The sequence below is a fragment of the Tursiops truncatus genome, chromosome 7, assembly GCF_011762595.2.
Source record: "Tursiops truncatus isolate mTurTru1 chromosome 7, mTurTru1.mat.Y, whole genome shotgun sequence".
Taxonomy (NCBI): domain Eukaryota; kingdom Metazoa; phylum Chordata; class Mammalia; order Artiodactyla; family Delphinidae; genus Tursiops; species Tursiops truncatus.
The window spans coordinates 39914655-39930192 of record NC_047040.1 but is presented as its reverse complement, the minus strand read 5'-3'; the positions used below and the strand labels follow the sequence as shown (position 1 = coordinate 39930192).

Below are 15538 nucleotides of genomic sequence, written 5' to 3'. Positions count from 1 at the left end.
GCATGTAAATATAATATTGTTTTAATATTACAATTTATTTAAATCTTGAGAGCATGCAATGGTTCAAAATTAGTCAATGTTCTAAAATTTTAGTTTCTCAATGATTTCTTCTTGACTAGCACTAATTGAATAGTTCCTTGTAACCTGGACCTATTCAAAAAACAGTTGAAGTAGGTTGATATACATCCTGTGAGATTAAAACTTATTAATTGAAGAAATCATATATAAGTGGGGAGGAAATGTATTTTGAGGATTTTTCAAGAGAAGCCCAAAGAAAGTAGTAGAGCAAAGAGAGAAGGGAAGAAATAACCAACTAGGTAAGAGTGTAAAGATTAAAAATAATAAGAAATCTAAACATCTTTATCCAGGGGCAGAAAAAAGGTAACAGAAAATGGGTTAACAATTTTGATACTGCTTTACATGCACATTGGAATTAAACAGTTAAGTAAATTGATAGTGGATGGTGGAAGCCAGGTTTCTCATTGTTGGCATTGGAGTTTACAGAAAAGGAAGGGGAGGGGACTATAATGATCCGTATGGTAACAGATTAGAGTTGAAGACAGCATGTTTAGCTTAATATATATACATACAGTTATATAGAGAAGTATTTATAGATAGCTAGATATACACAGATTAGTACAGACACATACTTTTTTTTTTTTTTTTTTGCTGTCAGCCAAGAGGGCCTAGAAGCAAGCACATCTCAGTTGCAACAAGGGCATCTGCACCCATCTCTTGGTTTCTAATTCCATTCTCCAATTTAAAAAAAAAACAGGGCTTCTTGGAGAAACAGAAGATTCTGGAATGGAGGCAGGAAATATATGAGATGAGACTGGAACATCTTGTAGTACCAGAAAGGAAATGCTAAATAATATAAATAAATAAACCAAAAAACAAAAACACACAATAATGGGTGTATGCCTGCCAAAGGGCCACAGGGGCCAACTGAAAGAGCCCCCAGTGGCCAAAAGTGGAACAACTGGAACAAGAAAAGAAAGAAGTTCTATTGAATTGTAACCCACAATAAAATAAATATCCTTGAGTCCATACTGATATAAATAAATAAATCATGAAGAAAAAAGCCTCCCATGAAGAAGAATTACAAATAATTTATGTAGAGACTCCTCCCTCAAGGAGAGGGAGCACATAAATCCTTACTCTTTAAAAAGCATCGCCACCTGTAACTCACCTGTATCAGTTTGCTCTAGGTACTAACATATGTCACATATCATTCTTTTTGGTCTTATAAAGCACCTTCATTAGTATAATCACATTTAAACTTTCCAATAGTTCTGTATACTAAGTAATCTGTTTACCATTTTGCAGAAAAGTAATTGAAGTTTTTAAAGGTCTCAGATATTTGACATATCCATGACGCAGGACTTGTTATTCTGACTCCATATCCAGTATCATTTCTCCTGTAACTCTCAATACCACACCTTGAAAAATATCCATCACCAATATGTTTAGGCCACACCTATAAGTATCAACGTATAGTGATAGTTTCAGAGAAGAACATACCCAAGAGTAAATGATATATAACTATACATTCCTCTATTTATGTAAGCTAAAACTGAGTTAGAATCACATACACAACGCACATAATTTTTCTTAAGTATACATGGAGATATACAGATAACGATAAATTATATGCATTACATGCATTACATTGCTTTTATATATCTGTGTGTATATATACATACACACACAGACACATATATGTAAAATCTTTATATTCACATAGATTGTTTTTTTGAATCAAATATATATAATTTCTCTAGTCTTTTAACTGCCTTAAAATGTTGCATTTTAATGCTTTATGTTAAACAATTTTCATTTGTTATTTTATTTCTATCTCAAAATGTTATTCTCTCCATTTTGTAGATGACAGAACAGCTTCTTTAGGGAAGTTATTAGCCTGTAAAGTTACTTAAATTATGATCATACAACCATTCAAGTGTTTAGCCCAGTCTTCTCTACATATATGGGGGAAACAAAGAATAAGTCATTTAAAAATGATATGTACAGAATATGTTAGCAGTCAGAAAGACAAACATAAGAATTAGTAATTTTTAGAAGTCTAGTAGCCTATAAATATTTAGCTTACTGCAACCAATTTTCCACTAGAGTGAATATAGACCTCAGAAGTGCAATATCATTGGCAAAAAAAATTTAACTTGAACTGAGTTTACCAACCTCATCATATCCTAGGTTAGTGAAGCAACCAAAGCTGATTTTTTTTTTTCTTGTTTAGTGCCAGTACTAAAAAAGAAAAGAAAAGGAAAGAAAGGACAACTCAATGTCAGGTATATTAATTTATAAATAGATATTTTACAAACTGCTGCAATACAACTTTGTAAGCAAAACAATTAACAGTAAAAATGTAACATTTCTATTTAATATTGTACGTGTTATTATCAGTATAAAATTTATTTTGCTAAAATGTTCAAAGAGATCTTTAAATTGTGTTTTGTGTTTATCCAGGAAGGTCAAATCACAGTACTTTCATTTTTCCTTTTTTCTGAGAACCCACTCATCAAGAGCCTTGGCATCAGTGCCTTGATGGCATTACCAGCTGCAATATCCTGACTTGTCTTTGAGAATTTTCTCTTATTTATACTGTAACCTCCTTACAATTTTTCATAGAGGGAAAAAGCAACACAGTAAAAAATCAGAAGTCTGACAGCCTCTGTTTGTTCAAAAATGACTGCTGCGAACATAAAAGGTCAGTATCTTTCTCATTGATTGTTTGAACAATAGCTGGACAGATTCTCAGCGTTTCATTTTCTCTTTCCCCCCAACTCCTTCAATCTGTGTCAATGCTTTGAAAAGCTTCAGCTTCAGAACAATTGTTCTCCAAGTCACGCTTTCCAAGGTGGGGTGGTATGGGGTGTGGGAGGCCCTCTTAAAAAGGAAATACTGTCTATAATTCATTTTGCTCATCCACCATCTTAAAAAATAAACAGATTATAAGAAACTTATTGGTAAGAAAGTTTAAAAGCTGACAACAAGAAACCAAAACCAAGAAAAAAAATGAGAGATTAAAATACACAAAATACACCTTTTTCCCTCCACATCTCCTACACTCTTTCCTTCTCCAAGGGATTATATTGAATATCACTCAACAGAACGTGTCAGTTGGGTTCTTGATATGCTCAAAAGCATTACTAAAAGATAAAAATATAGTTTGAAGCAGAATAAAGCAAACTGAAATAACCCAATTTCATTACCCTAGGTTAAAGTAAAGAAAATTAAGAAACTAACTTAAACATGCAACCACCATGAACAAACAGTAAAATGTTAAATTCAGGACTCGTATATTTAAATGTTTTAGTACGGAACTCACGCTTGACTTTACAATCAGCCTCCGTTCTTACCTGGAAACCTAACAGCACAAACTAGAATCCTATCCTTCCCTTTGTCAGTTGTGCCTTATTTTGTTGGTGAGAAATTAAGAGCTATCTGAATAGCACAAATATTCCTAATTAGCCTGTTCAGTTTATTTTAAATGTGCATATTATAGCATGATAGCAATAAAAGGATAATGAAAATGAGATATTTGGTCTACTTTGAAGGGAGAAGATAAATATCCCTCCCAGGGTTAAGAGCACTGGCAAAGGAAGAGCCCCAAAGGCTAAGCACTGAGTTAGATTTGAGGACAAGAAAGCAACAGTCCCCCAGGTCTCATTGAGAGAGCATCCACTCCCGTGTCAACTGTTATCACAGAGGAAAGATGAAAACTCATGGAAGAAAGTTCCCAAAGACACTTCCTACACTTCTGCATATCATCTACATAGAACAGTAGAGGTAAGGCTCAGACTTGGTGCTCTGGCGTATGGCCTAAGAGAATCTCGGAATTAACAATTCTTTCCTCAAAGGAAACACATAGTCTCACAGTGGAACGCTTAGTTGCTGGTTGAGTACAACAGAAGGTCTTCAATTGCCCCACCCTCCACCGAAGTGTCTGTTAGAGACTAGGAACAGGTACCAAAGAGCTTCCTGAATCATTTCCTGGGTGAAGCCTGGACTACTTATGTTTCAAACCAAACCAAGTTCTTTACTGTCTATCATATGGGTTTAGCATGTTGCTTGGAAATGTCAGGTGAGTAGCCATATGTGGCCTGTCAGTAGTACAAAAGTTCCCACAAGGATGAAAAAACAGCCTGCACAGGGGAGTTAAGATAACATCACTCTCTCTCTGTCCCCCAAGTTCTCTCTCACACAAATTTCTGGGCCTTCTGTTTCCTGTGCATGACCTGAACACAAATTGCAATTTTCTTTTGTTAAGCAATTCTTAAATCAGCTCCTGCTAGGATACACATGTCTGACAAGCCCCAGGTCAATCCCAGGTGGTGCTGGGTGGCAGGAGTGATTGTGTCAGCGTAGTAGCACTAGCAATATTCTTGGTAGTGGTAAATATTTATTCTTTGTTCTGTTCTATAAAATATACTTGGTACTTGATATTCATTGTGGTTCTCACAGCAATCTAGCAAGATATGCATTCTTTTTTATTAATAAGGCAAATAAGCCACACCACTCAATCTGTTTATTTACTGGACTTCTTACCCCATCACTTCAGCTCTCTAAATTTCTCTCGTGGTGATCACTATTAACTGTTCAGTATATATGCAATCAACTTTTTTTCCTACCTCTTCATCTCCCTATCTCTCACTAAACTGTCTTCTCTTCCATGAATTATGTCCATCTAAATATTCCTGTGAATAGTTAGATCAAAACATAACATAGTTTTTTATCATATATAGAGATCAAAACAAAGCACAGAGTATTTAGAACCTATATCTATATATATTTTATAACAGTAATTTTCTTTTTCTTTCCATGCTATGGGAAAGGCTAGGTATATAGGTCTGCAACTTGCTTTGACACTTATTTGATCACAGATGTTTCTCAAGGTGGTACACACAAATTACCCTATTTAAAGAAGACAAACATACCTACTGTTTATAATAGAGATGTACTACAACTGATATAAACATTCCTCCACAGATATATAGATTGAGATTTCAAGCAATGCTACAATGAACATACCCATATGAATCATTGTATTTTTCCAGGGATACATTCCTAAGCATTGATAAACTCTGCAAAAGTGTTGCAACAATCCAGATTCTCATCAACAGTGTGGAAGAGAGCTCAGTTTTCCATGCTCTTGGCAATACTACCCCTTAACTTTTTAAAATTTCGCCATACTAGGTAAGTTTTACTGTTTGGACTTAATTTGTGTTACTTTCATTATCAGTAGTGTTGAATATTTTTCATGTGTCTTGAACATTTGTAATTTTGTCATTTCCTAAACTGCATAGAAACATCCGGTACCTACTTTCTGTTGCTTGGCTCATTATATATTATTTCATTTTATATTTTATATATATTATACATCTTTGTTATTTTTCATTTACTTGTCCTGTCCTTTATTACATCAAGATTTTTTTGCTGATTATTTTTATTATTTCAAATAAATACTTATTTCAAATCACCCATGTCCTCTGATATATTATGGAAAGAGGAAAAGACAGGGGAAAGACATTTAAAATACTAGTGACTCCATTACATTGGCTAATGTGGTAGCTGTTCAGAAAAAAACAGATTAACAACTTCTTTACACAGCTGGTTCATCTTTTAAAGCATACTTAAAACAACACAGATGAAGCATGAGGCTTTTTTTTTTTTTAGCAGCCAGCATAACTGCTAATTTGCTTTCAAATTGCATTTTCAACTTTCTTTGGATTTATTAAAAAAGTGCATGTCAACAGACCAGAATTAAAAAGGTGACAAACTGTGAAGAATTAAAAGTTCTAATTTAACAGATGAGCAATTGCAAATAACAAAATCTCAGACAAACACAATTTAATGAAAGGTGACATGCTGGAGATTTTTTATTTTGTTTTGTTCCTTTTCATCAGGTAACAACAAATTAGTTTAGGAAGCCATACTAGAATGCCGTGATTGGGATAACCAGCTCCTAGCCCGTGCTGTTAGCTTTGTTCTTTGTGTTTCCTGAAACTATACATGACACTTCTTTTGTCCTAAGTAGATATTTTCTTCACTCAGATGTATCACAAGTTGTTCAAGTCCAGACTAGTTCTTATGTGTTATTGCTCTCAGATGCTATTCTTCTTGTGGTTCCCACTTCTGAAAATATATTTTTCTTAGTGTCCAGAACTATAGAGGACCTCATGGGCAAACAGTGAGAAAATATAAAAATATTTTTTTATGGGACAAAAGTAATATTTTGTGACTCATCAAAAAGAACATGGATTCTGTCTTGCCTTGCAAACTCAGAGAAAGCATTAATTTAAATTGGGAAAGGGGATTAAATGTGATTAAGGAATGGAGAACAATTGAATGTGATTAAGGAAATTCTTGTAATATCAGAATGTACAGAAATGTTCTTTTTTCATTTGTTCAGGCTTCTAATAAATGTTTGCTGATTAATTAGACAGATATGTATCCACCTGTTCCTTGTACATTTATAAAGCAGTAAGAGCAAAATGTTCATAATTTTAATGAGATTTGTATGCACAGCTCCCGCTTACACGTTTGTAAATGTGCACCTATGAATGTTCACCGTCCATCCCAGCACACTGATTCTGAACATTCAAGCATGCTTTCCTAGTTTCCCTTATTTTCTATTCAAACAGTTTCCACATTATTTTAAAGAGATAACAGGAATTAATACAATGAGAAAATAAACCTCCAACGAATATTTTTTCTTTTCATTTAAATGAAATTACAGCTTAAGGTTTTCTTTATTTTCCTTTAACATACACTTAATTCCTCTATTTAAATATGTATTTGTGGTTGACCTTGCAGAATATTCTAATTATCATTTTGCAAACATAATAGTATTCTAATTATTTGTAAACATATTTATTTGATATTTATTATTATACAAATTATATTAATAATATTGTTAAAATAAATTGCTTTAATATTTATTAACATATATTTATTATAAATTACATTTATAATAAATACTTATGTAATATTTATCATCTAACACAATAGTTCTCAACTGAGGGCAATCTGTCCCTCAGGAGATATTACCAGCTTCTAGAGGCAATTTTAATTGTCACAGCTGGGGAGTTCTACTGGCCAGTAGAACCTCTAATGGGCAGAGGTCAGGGATGCCACAAGGATCCTGCCATCCACAGAGCATTTCCCCACAAAAAAAGAGTTATCCATCCCAGAATGTCAATAGTGCTGAGGCTGAGAATTAAATTTATCTAAATTTGAGTTTGTGTTCATTTTCTAGAAGTGATGACACTATATACCCATGGCATAGAGTGACAGGAGATTAAAGAGGACTATGGAATGATATAGGTGGGTTTAGTTTCTTTGAGATTAATATCACCAACATTGTGAAGATAATGAATTAGAAAAACTTTGCCAGGCTTTGAGGTTACAAAGAAAACAAACTTAAAAAAATATAAGTTAACACATCATATAATAAGTATTTCAAATATATAAATCATTTCAGAAATAAATTTTGTCATTATTGATTGAAAGATAGAGTCTACAAAAAAAGTTTACCAATCAGTTAAATAAATTATTGAGGCAGGCTTTTTTTTTTTATTTTATTGGAGTAGAGTTGATTTACAATGTTGTATTAGTTTCAGGTATACAGCAAAGCGATTCAGTTATACATATACATATATTCATTCTTTTTAGATTGTTTTTTTCTCATATAGGTTATCCCAGAATATTGAATGGAGTTCCCTGTGCTATACAGTAGGTCCTTGTTGGTTATCTATCTTATATATAGTGGTGTGTGTATGTTCATACCAAGCTCCTGATTTATCCCTCCCCCCATGAGGTTCTATTCTGTAAAACAGAAAAATACAACTAAAATAGATTGTCTTGATATATTTCCGATCAATGAGAGCTAAAGTCTTTTTAATATCCTATATTAAAATAGCTATGGAGAAACTGGAAGATGTCAGCTGACTGAGGACTTTCTTTCCTCCTACCCTAAATATTTTTTAAAGACTAATTTTTAGAGCAGTGTTAGGTTCAAACTTAGCAAAACTGAGAGTATGGTACAGAGATTTCCCATGTGCCCCTTACATCCACACATGCCTAGCTTCCAGCATTATCAAAATCCCCCACCAGAGTGGTACATTTGTTACAGTTGATGACACTGACACATCATAATAAGCCAAAGTCCATAGTTTACATTAGGTCTCACTCTTTCCAAAATATTTTTATAAAATGATTTCATAATGGTGCCCATATATAACAAATATCTTTTTTTAAGTGTAAGAATTTTAATAGTGAGTAAAAGAAGACAGAATCAAAATGATGGAAAAAAGCAACTAGAGAAATGAAAAGCCAATAGATGAACAGTTAAAGGACAGCTGTAATGGGAGAGTGGCTCTGGGAGTGTCCCGAATCAAATTCAACAAATCAGGAGAGGTCAAAAGGGATCTCTGGGGAAAATCACTGTAAGTTTGTATATGATGAAACTTAAATGGTTAATTGAAAGAACTAAAATATGAAATATTCTGGTAAAGTCTGTGAGGAAAAAAAAACTGGAAACAAATATTTTTAGTTTCTAATGATAGTAACATATTATTTATCCAGTTATTATTTAAAACAGTCAGATGTGTTCACAGTGGATATGACAGCCATCCTATTAATTTTACCCCAGCTGCAGCATAGAGTTTTAATTGGTTTTCATCTCGTGAAGATTTTCTCTTTTTATCTTTTATTGTTGGGTTGAGAAGTGGTTGCCTGCAGTACCCCACAACTCCCTGAATTTGTAGACAGTATTCCACGGCATAAACGTTTACAAACTAGGCAATTATTTTCTGAACCTATTTTTTTTTTCTTAACACAACTTGCCAAACAGCAACTAACACACCACTAACACTCTGTTTGTCATCCTCTTTCTTAGAGTAATAAATTCCTTAGGTACACAATCTGCCTTCCATTGTACCACAGATGATATACCAGAGGACATCAACACGAAAAACTGAGCACTTGTTCTTTTTGTCTCATGCATGCCAAGAGTGACGCATAGTTTCTATTCATATTTACTTGGTCAAATCAATTCACAAGACCATATCTAACTTAACAAAGGCAGAAAAAATGGAATCCTATTATAATCCCATAAGGAGAAGACCTGGAAATATCAGTGAATATAGCTAATGATTACCACAGTCTCATTGATCCACACTAAATGTGAAATGTGAGCAAGTGAATTGAAGGAAAATCCTCCAGGACAAATGAAATCTGGAACCCAAGAATGATACCATCTTGGTTTCCAAATCTACATTTATATAATCAGAGAACTCTACTGTATAAACTTCTCTCACTAAGCCAACAATCCACCAAATGTTTATTGAGTCCTATTTTTAAACAACCATAATAGTACTAAATAATGGTAAAAGGAAAGTAGTAATATTTATGACATAGAGTCTCACAGTTTCACCAATGGCCACAAATAATTATGTTCCGTAAGTAAATACAGCATTTATATTATATGACAAAATTAATTTTTATTTTATGGGTGGTATACTCCAATAAACTTATAAGCAATGCATTCCTATCTGAATGGGGAACATCTAATTTAATTGGAAGTCCAATTTAGTGGAAGATGTGGTACAATTTATCCCTCTACACCAAGTAAATATTCTTAGTCAAGTAAAATCGTCTTGTCCTTAGAGTCAAAGTACCATTATATGAACTGTTGTATTGCCTAGCTTTGTAAATATTTTTTGCTGTTAGTTAAAATTTAAAGTGTTTTTAAATAATAAACACTAGAAATATATTGTTAGATGATATTTGCTTTATCAATCATATCCTGATTCCAAAAAGCATCCAACTTGCACTTACATGTCTTTCGTTCATATTTAGAAAAGGCATAAAGTCCTAACTGAAGATAATTTTTAAAATTAAAAAGAAAACATGGGGCTTCCCTGGTGGCGCAGTGGTTGAGCGTCTGCCTGCTGATGCAGGAGACACGGGTTCGTGCCCCAGTCTGGGAAGATCCCACATGCCGCAGAGCGGCTAGGCCCATGAGCCATGGTTGTTGAGCCTGTGCCCTGCAACGGGAGAGGCCACAACAGTGAGAGGCCTGCATATCGAAAGAAAAAAAAAGAAAACAGTTTTTGAGTTGTTCTAAGTTTAAGAATGATAACTGATAATCTCTATTTTCTTCAACCACCATTACCCCAAGGAAGATGAAAGCTCTTACATGAATCACTCTCCCAGGTTTCTTATCTCCCTACCTAGGAATCAGTCCATCAACAACTCTTCCTTGAGCACTTTCTACATGCAAAAATCCTATCACATACTGGAGATACAGCCCTCATGGAGCTAATTTTCAATGAGGACAGACATTTTTAAGAATCATACTATATATTTATAATTAAAAATTAACAGAAGTATTCTGAGAAGAAAAATAATTTGATGAGAAATAACACAAAGATGTAGGACGTGAAGCAAAGGCTTTTCTAAGAAAATAACATTTAAAATAAAATGTTTACTTAGGCAAGGTGTGGGGGAAAGAATATGTCAGGCAAAGGGAACATCATTTGCAAATGTTCTATTGTTAATTTCACCAGTGTGGAGAGGGAAAAATATCAGAAGTTCAATACCTAGGGACTAAGTCATATAGAGCTTCATAGACTGAGGTTTAAGTATTTTTAGATTTTAATACAGGTCAGAATTTTCTGAAAGGTTTTACACAGGGGAGTGAAATAATCCGATTTGTTTTGTAAATAATTCATTAGGTTTTAATGGGGATAATGGGCTGTGAGGAAGGAGAGGGATACAAATGGAAATGCTATTTAAGAGGTGCTCAGAGATATCTCTGAGAAAGGAGAGAGTGTCAGGAATTAAGATGATAGCAATAGAAGTAAGTATACAGATTCGAAAGCTACTTAATAGGTACACTTGGAATTTCTTAGTGCTTGTTAGGTGTGAATAGGAACAAAGAAAGAGGCTGCTATTCAGAAAGCCCAGTTCTGGAACCCAGCTAGAAAGCCTGAGCTTTACATTTCTCTTTTCTTAATAATTCACATTTCCTCATGAATTCTTCCATTACTATTTCATTTTTTTACGATACCTAATTTCTGGAATGTCTGATTTCTCTCCCCCCATGGCATAAAGGAAAGTTATTAGGGGATTTTGAAATCTACATTTCTAAGGATGTACCAATATATAGGTCTGCATAGCTGTAAGTCACGTGAATATCTTCACATGTCTGTAGTTACAACTGTTTACTATTATTTCATATGTTGAAATAATAAAAGTTATAAATAACTGAATATAAAAATACTTGCTGAAGAAAGAGTCTAAAAGTGAGCTAAGCTTTCCCATCATGATGGATCTTTAGAATCAGTGAGATCCACTCTGCAGGATTCTAGCTCCTGGGACTACCCACAGTGTGTCTGAATGGACAGAGAGACCTTATTTGAACCACATTAGGAGACAGCTATTGAAGAAGGTTAAAGGCAAAGATGGCTCCAACGGTAGAGGAAAACAACAAGTAGTCTTAATTTTTCTTGGCATTAAAAGGGAGTTTTGCTAGAAGTATGTGGATTTATACTTAAACACACTGAAAAAGACATATTATTATTTCCAAGCAAGTCAGGTATCCATCCCCACAGTACTCTATCAGGTCTCTCTTCCTAATTACGAACTGGACCACCTCTGCCACGTTTCCTTTTAGCTGCTTGCACTTGCTTTATTATCAGTCTCTCCCCAAGGAGTCATAGCTTGGTTCCCTAAAACCAAGTCCCTTTTAAATTCTGCTTCTCTTTTCTGTATATTTTGCGGTTAAGTAATTGGGGCATAACCTGACCTGGATATCTGTCTTAATATAGTAATGTACTATGTGTTTTTGATAACTAGTGAAGGAAATGTAATTCTGTTTTTTGCTTTTAGCAGACAAATCATTAAATGAACTACTGAATATGCATCTTGATGGTACCATGAAAAGATCTATGAAATAGAACATCTACCTGATTTTCTCTTAGTTATTAATGATGTAAAGCCATCCATAATGTTACTTCCTGTCAGGCAAGAAGAAGAAAAAGTTATAATAAGAACATTCATCTCCATATTTATTACAAAGTAGTAATTTAGAGGTAGTTACATTCTCTTATGAGTACCACTAGAGAGCTATTGAACTTTAAAAATTAGCAGCCTATACAATGGAATAATTACTCAACCATAAAAAGAAATGAAATTGAGTTATTTGTAGTGAGGTGGATGGACCTAGAGTCTGTCATACAGAGTGAAGTAGGTCAGAAAGAGAAAAACAAATACCGTATGCTAACACATAAATATGGAATCTAATAAAACAATAAAGAATCGTTCTGGAGAACCTAGGGGCAGGACAGGAATAAAGACGCAGACGTAGAGAATGGACTTGAGGACACGGGGAGGGGGAAGGGTAAGCTGGGACGAAGTAAGAGAGTGGCATGGACATATATACACTACCAAATGTAAAATAGATAGCTAGTGGGAAGCAGCCGCATAGCACAGAGAGATCAGCTCAGTGCTTTGTGACCCCCTAGAGGGGTGGGATAGGGAGGGTAGGAGGGAGATGCAGGAGGGAGGAGATATGGGGATATATGTATATGTATAGCTGATGCACTTTGTTATAAAGCAGAAACTAACACACCATTGTAAGCAATTATACTCCAATAAAGATGTTAAAAAAATTTGCAGCCTACTATAATAAATATTCAATTTCAATGTAAATGATTCCTCCAGAGCCTGCCATTTTAGAAATTTAGGAAGCCCGAAAGTCACGACACAAGAAGTAGTGTTAACAGGTGTTGTAAAGGAATCAGCAACCATTGATGTGGTTGGACATCCATAGAAACCGAGTTCCAGTACCATTACCAGAACTGATAGGTCAGGTGCAACTGCTCACTGCAAAAATGAGTCACTATAAAAAACAGCATTATAAATTTTGTGAAATTTAATTTCTGAATTTAAAACTTATTGTAGAATATTAAAGATAATCATTTAATGTAACTCATGAATTAATAATTCATATTAGGATTTGCATGAAGAACCTAATATGTAGGAAGTCATGATCTTAACTATCTTCAAGTAAGGGCACACAGGTTTTGTGTCTCTGTTTTCAATTATATATCTGTACATTTTAATAATTTGGATCCATCTTACAGTACAAATTTTCATAAAACTAAAGTGCATTATAATACATAATATTAAACAAGCTCAATCTTTAGTCACATTACTTCAAATGAGTAGGCGTTCTGTATGAGTAATTGGAATTATCTTTTATAGAAAAGTATATTTATATTCCACAGTATGTTTACACATTTGAAAGGCATCTGATCTTAGGAAAAGTGTTATACACACATACACATACACACACACACACACGTGTTAAGAAAACTTCTAGGAAATATGGCTGACTGAGCTGATGTGGAAACTTAAACACAAATAAAGCTACATATAATATTGTGTTTTTAACAGCTAAGCTCAAAATTAGGAATATAATATCCTTAGTCAATGAAGAGATAATTCAAACCCATAGTGGTGACTAGCAACTCATGGCTTGTGGCTTATGCGAGTTTTAGAACAAGACATTGAGGGTAGGAGTAAGCATAGGATAGGTTAGTGCCCATGATGGAATAGAAAAAAAAAAATGACTCCATAAGCTGTGTGGGGAAAGCAAAAAAGGAAAATAGCATTTTTCTGGCCCTGTACTAGAATGTTTCTTCATGCACAAGTGGGACCTCATTTACAGTACCCATGCTTTACACATAACACAAGCTGGTAAATGAGAAATCTCTTTCTCTCTTTTTCTCTCTCACTTTTTCTCTCTTCTCCTCTCCTCTCTCTCTCTCTCCCTCTCTCTCTCTCTCTCTCTATATATATATATATAGATATATAGATATAGATAATATTGACAGATATATATCACACATATATACACATGTGTGTGTAAATTCATATATATTACAATATATGTGTATAAGTATAGGTGTACACACACACACATATATATAACAACATTTAATAAATTAACAGATAGGCATTGCACATCAATGGCTAGTACCACCATGAAAAGAAATCCATGGAGATATATTGTGCCTCCTAAGGGAAGAACATACCACCACCCATGAAGTAGATCTGACAGACAAAAAAGTCTTCCTGAGTCTTTTCAGTTCATTAGATCCAACTACTAATACTGCACAGTAAATATAGAGACTAGAACATATTAATCATATGTTAGAAGCTATTAATCGTATCATTAATCAATTAAGAGACATAATCAGCAATGTCCAGACTGTAGAAAATAATGCAGATCATATGACCTAGTTATTTCAAAAAATAAATTATAAGAGAAAAAAGAGACAGAGTGAAAAATCTATAAATTAAAGGAGATAAGTAACATACAAACTAATCGCAATATGTGGACTTTATTTGGATCCTTAGGCAAATAAAATACTAAACACATATGACATTTATAAGATAACTGGACATTTTAATTGACTAGATATTTGATAATATTAAGAAATTATTTCATTTCTTATATTTAAAGGGTATTCTTTATTTTTAAGAAGGAAATATTGAACTGTTTATTAAGAAATTATGGAAATTTCTTTAAAATAATATGAGAGGGGAGAAAATGAGTGACATAGATGAGAAAACACCAGTCATGTGACGGTAACTGTTGAAACTGGGTGATAGATATTTGAAAGTTCACTATATTATTCAGTCTATATTTGTATGTTTGAAGTATAGTTCATAATAAAAAGATTAAGAATAAAATAAAATTATATATTTGGAGTGGTAAAATTTATTTGAAATAGGACTATAGTACACTACAATAAAAAATAAATGGTGGGCTTCCCTGGTGGCGCAGTGGTTGAGAGTCCGCCTGCCGATGCAGGGGACACGGGTTCGTGCCCCGGTCCGGGAGGATCCCACATGCCGCAAAGTAGCTGGGCCCGTGAGACATCGCTGCTGACCCTGCGTGTCCGGAGCCTGTGCTCCACAACGGGAGGGGCCACAACAGTGAGAGGCCCGTGTACCGCAAAAAATAAAAAAATAAAATAAATGGTAACTCAAGATATTATAATACAGACCATTCATTAAATAAAAAATAAAATATGTTAATCATTTTTAAAGATTAAATTGATAATTTAACCTTTCAAAGGCAGAAATTAAACTCTACACACTCTATAGGCCTCACAATTCTTGCCATGTAATAGTCACTGAATAATAATAATTTGATTTTATTTTTCCATATCAGAATATGAAAGAGACTTAGATGCTACAAGAGTAAGACATAATCAGTGAGAAATCCAAGTTGTATTTTCCACTTAATGATTTAGAAATACATGTATACTGATAAATGTGAGTATTCTTACAGCCAGAAAAAAGTAATGTTTATGTAAAAGTGAATTTTAAATATTTTTCATTAAGATGTTCATTAAGATGTTCTTTAAGGAAAATCAGTTAATATAAATTTCAGAATTGAAACATAATCCATTATTTTGAAAAAAGAAAACTACAATAAGCT

At 33.7% G+C, this 15538-nt stretch overlaps 1 long non-coding RNA gene across 1 annotated transcript in view; it reads right to left on the bottom strand.

The window, feature by feature from the left end:
* Positions 1–2196: 2196 nt before the first annotated feature.
* The window catches only part of LOC141279065 (uncharacterized), a 215864-nt gene continuing 202522 nt past the window's right edge, over positions 2197–15538 (bottom strand). Inside the window, exon 3 of the long non-coding RNA XR_012332817.1 lies at positions 2197–2262. This is a non-coding gene — a long non-coding RNA (uncharacterized lncRNA). The remainder of the gene's footprint in view (positions 2263–15538) is intronic.